Source organism: Arachis hypogaea, chromosome 14 (genome assembly GCF_003086295.3).
Source record: "Arachis hypogaea cultivar Tifrunner chromosome 14, arahy.Tifrunner.gnm2.J5K5, whole genome shotgun sequence".
NCBI classification, from domain to species: domain Eukaryota; kingdom Viridiplantae; phylum Streptophyta; class Magnoliopsida; order Fabales; family Fabaceae; genus Arachis; species Arachis hypogaea.
This window is the reverse complement of record NC_092049.1, coordinates 95,195,522-95,211,065: the sequence shown is the minus strand read 5'-3', so window position 1 is coordinate 95,211,065 and position 15,544 is coordinate 95,195,522. Positions and strand designations below refer to the sequence as shown.

The window sequence follows — 15,544 nt, the reverse complement described above, 5'->3', positions numbered from 1 at the left end:
ACAGTTTAAGTTTGGTATTATGATGAGCGGATATTTTATACGCTTTTTGACATTATTTTCATATAGTTTTTAGTGTGTTTTATTTAGTTTTTATTAAGTTTTTATAGGTTTTGGTGTTAAATTCACATTTTTAGATTCTACTATAAGTTTCTGTGTTTTTGGACAATTTCAGGTATTTTCTGGCTAAAATTGAGGAGCTGGAGCAGAGGTCTGATTCAGAGACAGAGAAAGCATTGCAGATGTTGTCCAAATCTGACCTTCCTGCATTCGTAAGAGCTTTTCTGGAGCTCCAAAAGTCCGTATGGCACGCTCTCAACGACTATGGAAAGCTGACTTCTAGAGCTTTCCAGCAATATATAATAGTTTATACTTTGCTTCGAATTAGAAGTCCCAAAACTGGCGTCCAACGCCAGCTTCCTGCCCCCTTCCAGGCGTCCAGCGCCCAAAGAGCAGAGCCCAACGTCCAAAGGCCCAGAGAAGACCCTCTAGCTGGCGTTCCACGCCCCAAGAGCCTCATAACACGTGGATCTCATCAAATCTCAGCCCAAATACTCACCAAGGGGCCTCAGAATTGGATTTTAGCACTAAATAGACTGTTTTATCCTTACTAGTCATCTATTTAGTATTTAAAGTGATTATGTTCACGTAATTCGCATCTGATCATCACTCTTCGATTTATGAGATCATATTCACGTTTTTATCTTTGTATTTTATTTTCAGTATGAGTTTCAAAACCACCTAGGTTGAGGGGAGGAGCCCTGCTGAGTCCTATGAATAAATTAAAGTACTATTTCTTCTTCTTCGATCCGTATATGATCTATCTCTAAGATGTATATTCTGATCTTCATCATGATGAATAGGACGATTTGACAAATTGGCTCTGTTCATCACATTAAGACGAACGTGCCTGACAAACACCCTCATCTACTTGGGTTCATGTAAGTACCTGGAAGAAAAGCACGAGCCAACAGCTATGATTATACATCTCTCAGACGGTTAATCCACGATTTCGTTGGGGACTTCTCGAGACACTAGTTCAGCTGATCTTTGGGGAGATTAAGGTCTCTGTGGTATAGGCTAGATCCAAGAAGCAGCGTTCTCTAATCCGAAAGATCTGACCTTGTCTGTGGCATTTTGAGTAGGATCGCCAAGAGAATGGACTGCTATGCGCTTCACCACCCTTCGTCAGATTGAATAGCACGACCACTGGCCATGGCCATGTTCAACCTGTAGCAGAGGAGATCAAGGACCATTAGCGTGGCTTTGATCACTTACAGCCTACCATAGAAGAAGATCATTCACAAGCAAAGAAGATGATAGTACCAGAGTTACTTCAAAAAGACAAAGCAACTCCGACTCTCAACTCTATTCCTATCCTTATTTCAACATAACATTCAAATGTTTGATATTCATATCCTTACTTCCACTTAATACCCAAAAACCTTCTGATTCCACCTGACTATGACCTGCAAGACAACCATAGCTTGCTTCAAGCCACAATCCTTGTGGGATCGACCCTGACTCACTCAGGTATTACTTGGATGACCCAGTGCACTTGCTGGTACTGGTGCTGTTGTACGAAATAGTGTGGGTTTTGCGTACACGTGCACCACCTTCTGTCAAATACCCTTTAGAATTTCTCGAAGCTGATAGCACAGTTAAGCAAGTTAACAGCTTTGGCATTGAGCTCTATTTTCTTTTTATCTTCATCATTCCATTCAGCCTTAGTCTAAGGAGTGACTACACCATCTGCTCCTGTCTTGGTTGGGACTTGAGGACCATTCAGGATGATCTTCCAGATGTTGTAATCTACTGATTGAACAAATATCTTCATTCTCTCCTTCCAATAACTGTAATTCTTTCCATTAAAGAACGAAGGTCTGTTGTTGGATTGCCCTTCTGCTAGAATGTAGGCCACCACATTAGAACCATTGTTGTTAGCCATCAGGACCTTTCCTCCAAGCTACAAAGCTTGATTTCATTGAGACCAAGCTCTGATACCAATTGATGATTATTAGTGGCTAAGAGAAGGGGGTTGAATCTTACCTCCCCTTTTTGCTGAATATTACTTTTGTCTTCTGATCAAGTGAAATTTTGGAGATAATTTGCTTTTGTCTCATGTTGAGTTGAGAGACACTTTATTTTTATCTCCTAAGTTATAGAAACAGAAAAGGAGTAGAGAAGAGAAAGTCACACCCAGATGTATCCTGGTTTAACTACTATGTGCAATGCAGCCTACATCCAGTCTCCATCACAAATATGGTGGAATTTCACTAACTTTTCATAGGATTACAAACACTAATTTTTTCCTAGGATCTACCCAATCCTATTTGGGACAAATCCAGATTCTAACCCAATCAAAATTTGACTAGAACTCAATCTAGCTTTCAACAGCCAAGTGCTAACCCAACTTGCAAGGGAATCCCCATAGGATCATGATATAAAATAGAAAGATGTATAAAGAACCTTTGAGACATCTTATGGCTTTTTCTCACAGTTTAACTCGCTGCCTTTTTCTTCTCATTAGATTTTTCTTACAAACCTCACCATATTTGCCTTTTTTAATGAGACTCAGACTGATAAAAATGAGAAAAAGAGAATACTAAATGAAAAACATGAAGGTGAAGAACTCAATCAACTTAGGTAGCTATGAGAATTGAACTCAGTGCTTTTCACTTACTCTCCTTATCTACAACCCTTAGCCATTCACCCTTATTATAGAAGAGTGAGGCTTCCAAGGTTGAATCACATTCAACCCTAACACTGTCTTTTTCTCTATCATCAAAGTCTTGCAGCGGCTTCATCAGAAAGGAGAGAGAAATCCAAATGTTTTGCATGCAACTCATCCATTCTCTCTCATCCTTTTTCTTCAAACTTCTTCAATCTTAACCGTAAAGCCTTGCTTTGGCTGCAAGTTTTGTTTATGAGCATTGATCTTCTATTTTCCAGTTTTGACTTTGATCCTCCATGGTTTCTTGATTGGTGCTTGAGATTTGTTGATTTTTTCTTTGTTCCTTGGTGTAGCACAAATGAGGGAAGATGCTTTTTAATGAGCGAATACAACTCATTACTCGATTTTAGCCCTTTCTTCTTGCTTAGTTTTGGTAACAAGCTTTTTGTCCTTCAATACTCCATAGCTTCTGCACTTTCCTTTTCTTTCTTTCTTGCTAAGTGACGTGACCGAAGTGAAACAGATGGGAGAAAAGAGAAGACATTTGGCTTTCGGTGAAAGTTTCAAGAAAATTAATTAGAATGATTTTGGGGTTCAGGTATCTAATAGTGGGAGTGGTAACTGTGTGAGGCTTGTGGTCTTTTGGACTCATTTTCTTGTTTCCTCATATTTGGTTTGTGATTGGGCTTGGCTTTATTGTTTCTTGGGCCATGGATTGTGGGCTTGATGATTTCCATTTTTGGGCCAAGTGTTTTATTTATCTGCTTGCATAGTAAACCAAATACATTGCATTAAAAAAACAATTGGTAATAATAATGTTTGTTCATCACTTGGGTTAGTTTTCCAACCTCAACAAAATTAATAAAATGGTATTCCATAAAGAAATAATTTTCTTCTGCCTTGCTTTAACATAAGATATAAGGAAACAAATAAAGAGATAATAAGCATGTAATAATATACCAAACATCATCTCTAGTTCAGTCGAACTTAAAGAATGCAATTTGCAATTTTTTATTTTGTTAAACATAAGAATAGGAGAACAGCAGAAAACTGCACATGTAAGTAAATAAGCAAACTTGTGCAATTTGATTAATCTCATTGATTGATCCTTTTGATTTGAGAACAGCCTTATAGAAACTACGGGTGGCCATGGCCAGGAATATTTCTTAATGAATAGCAAGAGAAATAAGCTAAAGTACAACACAAAACATATTATCTAGAAGCACTTAAGTTGTAAAAAGAGAACTAGGAAACATATCAAATGTCGACTAATGAGCGGATAATTTATACACTTTTTGGCATTGTTTTTAGTATGTTTTTAGTAGGATCTAATCACTTTTAGGGATGTTTTCATTAGTTTTTATGTTAAATTCACATTTCTGGACTTTACTATGAGTTTGTGTGTTTTTCTGTGATTTCAGGTATTTTCTGGCTGAAATTGAGGGACTTGAGCAGAAATCAGATTCAGAGGTTGAAAAAGGACTGCTGATGCTGTTGGATTCTGACCTTCCTGCACTCAAAGTGGATTTTCTGGAGCTACAGAACTCGGAATGGCGCGCTTCCAATTGCGTTGGAAAGTAGACATCCAGGGCTTTCCAGCAATGTATAATAGTTTATACTTTGGCCAAGAATTGATGACGTAAACTGGCGTTCAACGCCAGCCTTCTGCCCAAACCTGGCGTCCAGCGCCAGAAAAGGATCCAAAACCAGAGTTGAACGCCCAAACTGGCACAGAAACTGGCGTTCAACTCCACAAATGGCCTCTGCACGTGCAACACTCAGGCTCAGCCCAAACACACACCAAGTGGGCCCCGGAAGTAGATTTATGCATCAATTACTTACTCATGTAAACCCTAGTGACTAGTTTATTATAAATAGGACCTCTTACTATTGTATTAGGGTCTTTTTGACCATCTTTTGATCATCTTAGGATCTTAGGATCATCTTTGAACGCATTGTTCTTAGATCAAGGGGGCTGGCCATCTCGGCCATGCCTGGACCTTCACTTATGTATTTTCATACGGTAGAGTTTCTACACTCCATAGATTAAGGTGTGGAGCTCTGCTGTTCCTCAAAGATTAATGAAAGTACTACTGTTTTCTATTCAATTCATCTTATTTCGCTTCTAAGATATCCATTCGCACCCAAGAACATGATGAAGGTGATGATTATGTGTGACGCTCATCACCATCTCCCCTACGAACACGTGCCTGACAAACACTTCTGTTCTACATGAAATAAGCTAGAATGAGTATCTCTTAGATCTCCTAACCAGAATCTTCGTGGCGTAAGCTAGAATGATGGCGACATTCAAGAGAATCCGGAAGGTCTAAACCTTGTCTGTGGTATTCTGAGTAGGATTCAATGATTGAATGACTCTGACGAGCTTCAAACTCACGATTGTTGGGCGTTAGTGACAGACGCAAAAGGAAGGTGAATCCTATTCCAGCATGATCGGGAACCGACAGATGAATAGCCGTGCCGTGACAGGGTGCGTGAGCATATTATTCACTGAGAGGAGGGGATGTAGCCACTGACAACGGTGATGCCCTTGCATAAAGCCAGCCATGGAAAGGAGTAAGACTGATTGGATGAAGATAGCAGGAAAGCAGAGGTTCAGAGGAACGAAAAGCATCTCCATTCGCTTATCTGAAATTCCTACCAATGATTTACATAAGTATCTCTTTCCCTATTCTATTATTTATTATTCGAAAACTCCATGATTATTTTATATCCGCCTGATTGAGATTTGCAAGGTGACCATAGCTTGCTTCATACCAACAATCTCCGTGGGATTCGACCCTTACTCACGTAAGGTATTACTTGGACGACCCAGTGCACTTGCTGGTTAGTTGTATCGAAGTTGTGACAATTATGTATTGAGATCAGAGCACCAAGTTGCTCACGTTGTCGGGGATTGTTTGAGCCTGGACATCACAATTTCGTGCACCAATTTTTTGGCGCCGTTGCCGGGGATTGTTTGAGTTTGGACAACTGACGGTTCATCTTGTTGCTCAGATTAGGTAATTTTCTTTTTGTTTTGTTTTCAAAAAAAAGAAAAATTCTTTCAAAAATATTTTCAAAAATCTCTCATCTGTTTTCGAAAAATAATATAAAAATGCTTTCAGAAATTTATTCAAAATTTTTAAGAATGAATTCTAGTGTTTCATGAAGCATGTTGAAGCCTGGCTGGCTGTAAAGTCATGTCTAAATTTATTTGGACTGGGGCTTGCAATTTGTTATCAAAGAGCAATATACTCTCGTGTTAAAGATTGAAGCTTGGCTGGCCATTGGCCATGTCTAGTGTTTTGGACTGAAGCTTTCATTGAAAGCTTGGCTGGCTAGTGAGCCATGTCTAATTCCTGGACTGAAGCTTTAGACTAAGAAAGCAAGATTCCTAGAATTCATGTTAAAAATTTTGGAATCCTTATTTTTTCTTTTTCATATAATTTTCAAAAAAAAAAAATCCAAAAAAATTAGAAAATCATAAAAATAAAAAATATTTTGTGTTTCTTGTTTGAGTCTTGAGCCATATCATAAGTTTGGTGTCACTTGCATATGCATCCTGCATTTTTCGAAAATATCATGCATTCATAGTGTTCTTCATGATCTTCAAGTTGTTCTTGGTAAGTCTTCTTGTTTGATCTTGATGATTTTTTGTTTTGTGTCTTTTCATGTTTATCATATGCATTCTTGAATTCTTAGTGTCTAAGCATTAAAGAATTCTAAGTTTGGTGTCTTGCATGTTTTCTTTGCATTAAAAATTTTTCAAAAATATGTTCTTGATGTTCATCATGATCTTCAAGGTGTTCTTGGTGTTCATCTTGACATTCATAGCATTCTTGCATGCATTCATTGTTTTGATCTAAAAATTTCATGCATTGCATCCTTTTAGTGTTTTTCTCTCTCATCATAAAAATTCAAAAATCAAAAAAATATCTTTCCCTTTTTCTCTCATCAAATTCGAAAATTTGGATTGACTTTTTCAAAAATTTTTAAAATCAAATTGTTTCTCATGAGTCAAATCAAATTTTCAATTTGAAAATCTTATCTTTTTCAAAATCTTTTTCAAAAATCAAATCTTTTTCAAAATTCTTAATTATTTTCGAAAATTTCAAAACTATTTTTCAAAAATCTTTTTCTTATTTTTATACCAAATTTTCGAAAATAACATAATCAATTAATGTTTTGATTCAAAAATTTGAAGTTTGTTACTTGCTTGTTAAGAAAGATTCAAACTTTAAGTTCTAGAATCATATCTTGTGATTTCTTATGAATCAAGTCATTAATTGAGATTTTAAAAATCAAATCTTTTTCAAAATTAGTTTCTAAAATATCTTCTTATCTTATCTTTTTTCAAAAATATCTTTTCAAAATATCTTTTCTAACTTCCTAACTTCTTATCTTTTCAAATTTGTTTCAACTAACTAACTAACTTTTTGTTTGTTTCTTAACTCTTTCAAAACCACCTAACTAATTCTCCCTTTCTAATTTTCGAAAATACCTCCCCTTTTTTTCAAAAATTTCTTTTTAATTAACTAATTATTTTTATTTTTATTTTTGATTTCAAAAAAATTTTCGAAAAAAAAAATACTAAATATTTTTCAAAAACTATTTTCAAAAATCACTAACTCCTTTTCAAAAATAATTTTCGAAAATTCCCTCCTTCTCTCTCATCCTATTCTATTTATTCATTCATTACCTAACATCTCATCTCACCTCTCTTCCATCCTCACAGTTGTGTTTCTTCCATTATATTACATTCTTTGTCTCCCCATCTTCTTCCACTCACACAGGAATCCCTATACTGTGGTATAAAGGATCTCCATTATTATTATTATTTTCTGCACCTTCTTCTTTGTCATATGAGCAGGAGCAAGGATAAGAACATTCTTGTGGAAGCAGATCCAGAACCTGAAAGGACTCTGAAGAGAAAATTAAGAGAAGCTAAATTACAACAATCCAGAGATAACCTTTCAGAAATTTTCGAACAGGAAAAGGAGATGGCAGCCAAAAATAATAATAATATAAGGAAGATGCTTGGTGACTTCACTGCACCTAATTCCAATTTACAAGGAAGAAGCATCTCCATTCCTGCCATTGGAGCAAACAATTTTGAGCTGAAACCTCAATTAGTTTCTCTGATGCAGCAGAACTGCAAGTTTCATGGACTTCCATCTGAAGATCCTTTTCAGTTCTTAACTGAATTCTTGCAGATATGTGATACTGTTAAGACTAATGGAGTAGATCCTGAAGTCTACAGGCTCATGCTTTTCCCTTTTGCTGTAAGATACAGAGCTAGATTATGGTTGGATTCTCAACCCAAAGACAGCCTGAACTCTTGGGATAAGCTGGTCACGGCTTTCTTAGCCAAGTACTTTCCTCCTCAAAAGCTGAGCAAACTTAGAGCTGATGTTCAAACCTTCAGACAGAAAGAAGGTGAATCCCTCTATGAAGCTTGGGAAAGATACAAACAGTTGACCAAAAAGTGTCCCTCTGACATGCTTTCAGAATGGACCATCCTGGATATATTCTATGATGGTTTATCTGAGCTATCAAAGATGTCACTGGACACTTCTGCAAGTGGATCCATTCACCTAAAGAAAACGCCTGCAGAAGCTCAAGAACTCATTGACATGGTTGCTAATAACCAGTTCATGTACACTTCTGAGCGGAATCCTGTGAGTAATGGGACGCTTATGAAGAAGGGAGTTCTTGAAGTTGATACTCTGAATGCCATATTGGCTCAGAATAAAATATTGACTCAGCAAGTCAATATGATCTCTCAGAGTCTGCATGGAATGCAAGCTGCATCCAACAGTACTCAAGAGGCATCTTCTGAAGAAGAAGCCTATGATCCTAAGAACCCTGCAATAGCAGAGGTAAATTACTTAGGTGAACCTTATGGAAACACCTATAACTCAACATGGAGAAATCATCCAAATTTCTCATGGAAGGATCAAAAGCCCCAACAAGGCTTTAATAATGGTGGAAGAAACAAGTTTAGCAATAGCAAGCCTTTTCCATCATCAACTCAGCAACAGACAGAGAACTCTGAACAAAATGCTTCTAATTTAGCAAATCTAGTCTCTGATCTATCTAAGGCCACTGTAAGTTTCATGAATGAAACAAGATCTTCCATTAGAAATCTGGAAGCACAAATGGGCCAGCTGAGTAAAAGGATCACTGAAATCCCTCCTAGTACTCTCCCAAGCAATACAGAAGAGAATCCAAAAGGAGAGTGCAAGGCCATTGACATAAGCGCCATGGCCGAACCTGTGAGGAGAGGAGAGGATGTGAACCCCAAGGAGGAAGACCTCCTGGGACGTCCAGTGATCAATAAGGAGCTTCCCTCTGAGGAACCAAAGGAATCTGAGACTCATCTAGAGACCATAGAGATTCCATTAACCCTCCTTATGCCCTTCATGAGCTCTGATGAGTATTCCTCTTCTGAAGAGAATGAGGATGTTACTAAAGAGCAAACTGCCAAGTTTCTTGGTGCAATCATGAAACTGAATGCCAAATTATTTGGCATTGATACTTGGGAAGTTGAACCTCCCTTGTTCATCAATGAACTAAGTGATCTGGATCAACTGACATTGCCTCAGAAGAGACAGGATCCTGGAAAGTTCATATTACCTTGTACCATAGGCACCATGATCTTTAAAGCTCTGTGTGACCTTGGTTCAGGTATAAACCTCATGCCCCTCTCTGTAATAGAGAAACTGGGAATCTATGGGGTGCAAGCTGCTAAAATCTCACTAGAGATGGCAGACAGCTCAAGAAGACAGGCTTATGGACAAGTAGAAGATGTATTAGTAAAGGTTGAGGGCCTTTACATACCTACTGATTTCATAGTCCTGGATACTGGAAAGGAAGAGGATGAATCCATCATCCTAGGAAGACCTTTCCTGGCCACAGCAAGAGCTGTGATTGATGTTGACAGAGGTGAAATAGTCCTTCAATGGAATGAGAACTCCCTTGTATTCAAAACTCAAGGATCTCCCTCTGCAACCATGGAGAGGAAGCTTGAAAAGCTTCTCTCAAAGCAGAGTCAACCAGAGCCCCCACAGTCAAACTCTAAGTTTGGTGTTGGGAGGCCACAACCAAACTCTAAGTTTGGTGTCGAACTCCCATATCCAAACTCTAAGTTTGGTATTGGAGAGTCTCAACAAAGCTCTGCACATCTGTAAGGCTCCATGAGAGCCCACTGTCAAGCTATTGACATTAAAGAAGCGCTTGTTGGGAGGCAACCCAATGTTTATCTAACTTTTATTTTCATTGTTTTTCATGTTTTCTTAGGTTCATGATCATGTGGAGTCACAAAATAAATAGAAAAATTGAAAACGGAATCAAAAACAGCAGAAGAAAAATCACACCCTGGAGGAGCATCTGTCTGGCGTTCAGCGCCAGAACAGAGCATGGTTCTAGCGCTGAACGCCCAAAATAGGCAGCTTCTGGGCGCTGAACGCCAGAACAGGCATGGTTCTGGCCTTCAACGCCAGAAATGGCACACAAATGGGCGTTGAACGCCCAAAATGGCCACCAACCTGGCGCTGAACGCCCAGAGTTGGGTACAAAGGCATTTTTACATGCCTAATGGTGCAGGGATGTAAATGCCTTGAACACCTCAGGATCTGTGGACCCCACAGGATCCCCACCTACCTCCACTCACTTCTTCTCACCACTCTCTTTCACACAACCCCATAAACACTCTTCCCTAGAAACCCCTCACCAATCACCTCAAGCTCTCTTCCCCACTAAACCTTCACCACTCACATCCACCCACTCTTCCCAATAAACCTACCTCATAAACTCCACCTACCTTCAAAATTCAAAACCAATTTCCCACCCAAACCCACCCATATGGCCGAACCTTAACCCCCCCTCCCTTCCCTATATAAAGACCTCCATTCTTCACCAAATTCACACAACACACCCCTCTACACTCCTCTTAGCCGAAACCACATCTCCCTCTCCCTCTCCATATTTCTTCTTCTTCTATTCTTTTGTTTATTGCTCGAGGGCGAGCAATATTCTAAGTTTGGTGTGGTAAAAGCATAGCTTTTTGGTTTTTCCATTACCATTGATGGCACCTAAGACCGGAGAATCCTCTAGAAGAGGGAAAGGGAAGACAAAAGCTTCCACATCCGAGTCATGGGAGATGGAAAGGTTCATCTCCAAAGCCCATCAAGACCACTTCTATGATGTTGTGGCCAAGAAGAAGGTGATCCCTGAGGTCCCTTTTAAACTCAAAAGAAATGAGTATCCGGAGATCCGACATGAAATTCAAAGAAGAGGTTGGGAAGTTCTAACAAATCCCATCCAACAAGTCGGCATCCTAATGGTTCAAGAGTTCTATGCCAATGCATGGATCACCAAGAACCATGATCAAAGTAAGAACCCGGATCCAAAGAACTATGTTACAATGGTTCGGGGGAAATACTTAGATTTTAGTCCGGAGAATGTGAGGTTGGCGTTCAACTTGCCATACATGGAAGAGAACGCAGGCCCCTACACAAGGAGAGTCAACTTTGATCAAAGGTTGGACCAAGTCCTTATGGACATATGTGTAGAAGGAGCTCAATGGAAGATTGACTCCAAAGGCAAGCCGGTTCAACTAAGAAGATTGGACCTCAAGCCTATAGCTAGAGGATGGTTGGAGTCTATTCAATGCTCAATCATTCCCACTAGCAACCGGTCTGAAGTTACTATAGACCGGGCCATCATGATCCATAGCATCATGATTGGAGAAGAGGTGGAAGTTCATGAGATTATACCTCAAGAACTCTACAAGGTGGCTGACAAGTCCTCCATCATGGCAAGGTTAGCCTTTCCTCACCTCATTTGCCACCTATGCAATTCAGCGGGGATTGACATAGAGGGAGATATCCTCATCAAAGAGGACAAGCCCATCACTAAGAAAAAGATGGAGCAAGCAAGAGAGCCCATTCATGGAGCTCAAGAGGCGTATGAAGCTCATTACCATGAGATTCCGGAAATGCCTCAAATGCACTTTCCTCCACAAAACTATTGGGAGCAAATCAACACCTCCCTAGGAGAATTGAGTTCCAATATGGGACAACTAAGGGTGGAACATCAAGAGCACTCCATCATGCTTCATGAAATAAGAGAAGATCAAAAAGCAATGAGGGAGGAGCAACAAAGACAAGGAAGAGACATAGAAGAGCTCAAGGACATCATTGGTTCCTCAAGAAGGAAACGCCACCATCACTAAGGTGGATTCATTCCTTGTTCTTGCTTTCTCTATTTTTCGTTTTCTATGTTATGTGCTTATCTAAGTTTGTGTCTTCATTACATGATCATTAGTAGTAGTAACTATGTCTTAAAGTTATAAATGTCCTATGACTCCATCACCTCTCTTAAATGAAAAATGTTTTATATCAAAAGAACAAGAAGTACATGAGTTTCGAATTTATCCTTGAACTTAGGTTAATTATATTGATGTGGTGACAATGCTTCTTGTTTTCTGAATGTATGCTTGAACAGTGCATATGTCTTTTGAAGTTGTTGTTTAAGAATGTTAAATATGTTGGCTCTTGAAAGAATGATGACTAGGAGACATGTTATTTGATAATCTGAAAAATCATAAAAATGATTCTTGAAGCAAGAAAAAGCAGCAAAGAACAAAGCTTGCAGAAAAAAAAAAATAGGCGAAAAAAAAATAGAAAAAAATAGAAAGAAAAAGAAAAAGCAAGCAGAAAAAGCCAATAACCCTTAAAAACCAAAAGGCAAGGGCAAATAAAAAGGATCCCAAGGCTTTGAGCATCAGTGGATAGGAGGGCCTGAAGGAATAAAATCCTGGTCTAAGCGGCTAAACCAAGCTGTCCCTAACCATGTGCTTGTGGCGTGAAGGTGTCAAGTGAAAACTTGAGACTGAGCGGTTAACGTCAAGGTCCAAAGCAAAAACAAAGAGTGTGCTTAAGAACCCTGGACACCTCTAATTGGGGACTTTAGCAAAGCTGAGTCACAATCTGAAAAGGTTCACCCAATTATGTGTCTGTGGCATTTATGTATCCGGTGGTAATACTGGAAAACAAAGTGCTTAGGGCCACGGCCAAGACTCATAAAGAAGCTGTGATCAAGAATCATCATACTGAACTAGGAGAGTCAATAACACTATTCGAAATCTGAAGTTCCTATAGATGCCAATCATTCTGAACCTCAATAGATAAAGTGAGATGCCAAAACTATTCAAAGAGGCAAAAAGCTATAAGTCCCGCTCATATGATTGAAGCTCTGTTTCATTGATAGTTTGGAATTTATAGTATATTCTCTTCTTTTTATCCTATTTGATTTTCAGTTGCTTGGGGACAAGCAACAATTTAAGTTTGGTGTTGTGATGAGCGGATAATTTATACGCTTTTTGGCATTGTTTTTAGTATGTTTTTAGTAGGATCTAATCACTTTTAGGGATGTTTTCATTAGTTTTTATGTTAAATTCACATTTCTGGACTTTACTATGAGTTTGTGTGTTTTTCTGTGATTTCAGGTATTTTCTGGCTGAAATTGAGGGACTTGAGCAGAAATCAGATTCAGAGGTTGAAAAAGGACTGCTGATGCTGTTGGATTCTGACCTCCCTGCACTCAAAGTGGATATTCTGGAGCTACAGAACTCGGAATGGCGCGCTTCCAATTGCGTTGGAAAGTAGACATCCAGGGCTTTCCAGCAATGTATAATAGTCTATACTTTGGCCAAGAATTAACGACGTAAACTGGCGTTCAACGCCAGCCTTCTGCCCAAACCTGGCGTCCAGCGCCAGAAAAGGATCCAAAACCAGAGTTGAACGCCCAAACTGGCACAGAAACTGGCGTTCAACTCCACAAATGGCCTCTGCACGTGCAACACTCAGGCTCAGCCCAAACACACACCAAGTGGGCCCCGGAAGTAGATTTATGCATCAATTACTTACTCATGTAAACCCTAGTGACTAGTTTATTATAAATAGGACCTCTTACTATTGTATTAGGGTCTTTTTGACCATATTTTGATCATCTTAGGATCTTAGGATCATCTTTGAACGCATCGTTCTTAGATCAAGGGGGCTGGCCATCTCGGCCATGCCTGGACCTTCACTTATGTATTTTCATACGGTAGAGTTTCTACACTCCATAGATTAAGGTGTGGAGCTCTGCTGTTCCTCAAAGATTAATGAAAGTACTACTGTTTTCTATTCAATTCATCTTATTTCACTTCTAAGATATCCATTCGCACCCAAGAACATGATGAAGGTGATGATTATGTGTGACGCTCATCACCATCTCCCCTACGAACACGTGCCTGACAAACACTTCTGTTCTACATGAAATAAGCTAGAATGAGTATCTCTTAGATCTCCTAACCAGAATCTTCGTGGCGTAAGCTAGAATGATGGCGGCATTCAAGAGAATCCGGAAGGTCTAAACCTTGTCTGTGGTATTCTGAGTAGGATTCAATGATTGAATGACTGTGACGAGCTTCAAACTCGCAATTGTTGGGCGTTAGTGACAGACGCAAAAGGAGGGTGAATCCTATTCCAGCATGATCGGGAACCGACAGATGAATAGCCGTGCCGTGACAGGGTGCGTGAGCATATTATTCACTGAGAGGAGGGGATGTAGCCACTGACAACGGTGATGCCCTTGCATAAAGCCATCCATGGAAAGGAGTAAGACTGATTGGATGAAGATAGCAGGAAAGCAGAGGTTCAGAGGAACGAAAAGCATCTCCATTCGCTTATCTGAAATTCCTACCAATGATTTACATAAGTATCTCTATCCCTATTCTATTATTTATTATTCGAAAACTCCATGATTATTTTATATCCGCCTGACTGAGATTTGCAAGGTGACCATAGCTTGCTTCATACCAACAATCTCCGTGGGATTCGACCCTTACTCACGTAAGGTATTACTTGGACGACCCAGTGCACTTGCTGGTTAGTTGTATCGAAGTTGTGACAATTATGTATTGAGATCAGAGCACCAAGTTGCTCACGTTGCCGGGGATTGTTTGAGCCTGGACATCACAATTTCGTGCATCATCGACAATGTCAAAATGGATTAGCCAACATGAAAAGGGGAAATAACAAAACCGTAGTGCTGCCACTGAGTTTTAACTGTAGGGCTCTTTACACACCGCACGAACTTCTTTCTTAATAGTCAGAAGAGCTAAGAATTGATCGTCTTTGATTTCTTTTTCACCAATATTTTGTTTGCCTATTTTTTTAATAAATGGACACATCATGAAGTTATAATTTTCTACTTTCTATTTAAACACAAATTTAAAATAAGTAGAGCAGTATTACCTCCATAAGTTCTTTCTCATGTTCTTTGTATAGGTCAGCAACTCTCCTCTTGACTTTAGTATAATCTTCAGCATTTGTGTACTAAATGAAATATTTTCTAGTTCTAACTGTATATGAAAATGCATAATGATGAATTATGGTAAGCAAGATTAACTCTCATGTTATGAAAAATATAAACGTATTATAATAAACTTCAGGATTAGTAGTCTCTTTTGTGAGTGCTAGTCTAATATAACAATATGAGGACTTGTAATAAAAACAATAATGCTAGTTCCCTGTTATAGTGCATGCATACCTTAATTTGATACATCTCAAGAAACTTTGTCAAGGGGGCAAAAACCTGTAATGTCTCCATTGCAATGCTAGCCTATATAAAAATAGTAGAGTTAGAAAAGTAACTCAGAGCCAAGCTTAGTTTTAATTCTTAAAACATTTGATACACACATAGAAGAATAAATTAGTAACACTGCTGTAATTTTAATGACATAAACATTCATAGGTTGTAAGGCATGTTCAGAGCTATCAACATTGTAAAATCTTTACAACATCAATAAATAATAAGTGA

At 38.8% G+C, this 15,544-nt stretch overlaps 1 non-coding gene across 1 annotated transcript; it reads right to left on the bottom strand.

Annotated features, from left to right (window-relative positions):
* Positions 1–8,070: 8,070 nt before the first annotated feature.
* Positions 8,071–8,178, bottom strand: LOC112746015 (small nucleolar RNA R71). The gene has a single exon (XR_003173915.1). It is a non-coding gene; the product is annotated as a small nucleolar RNA R71 (small nucleolar RNA).
* Positions 8,179–15,544: the final 7,366 nt, after the last annotated feature.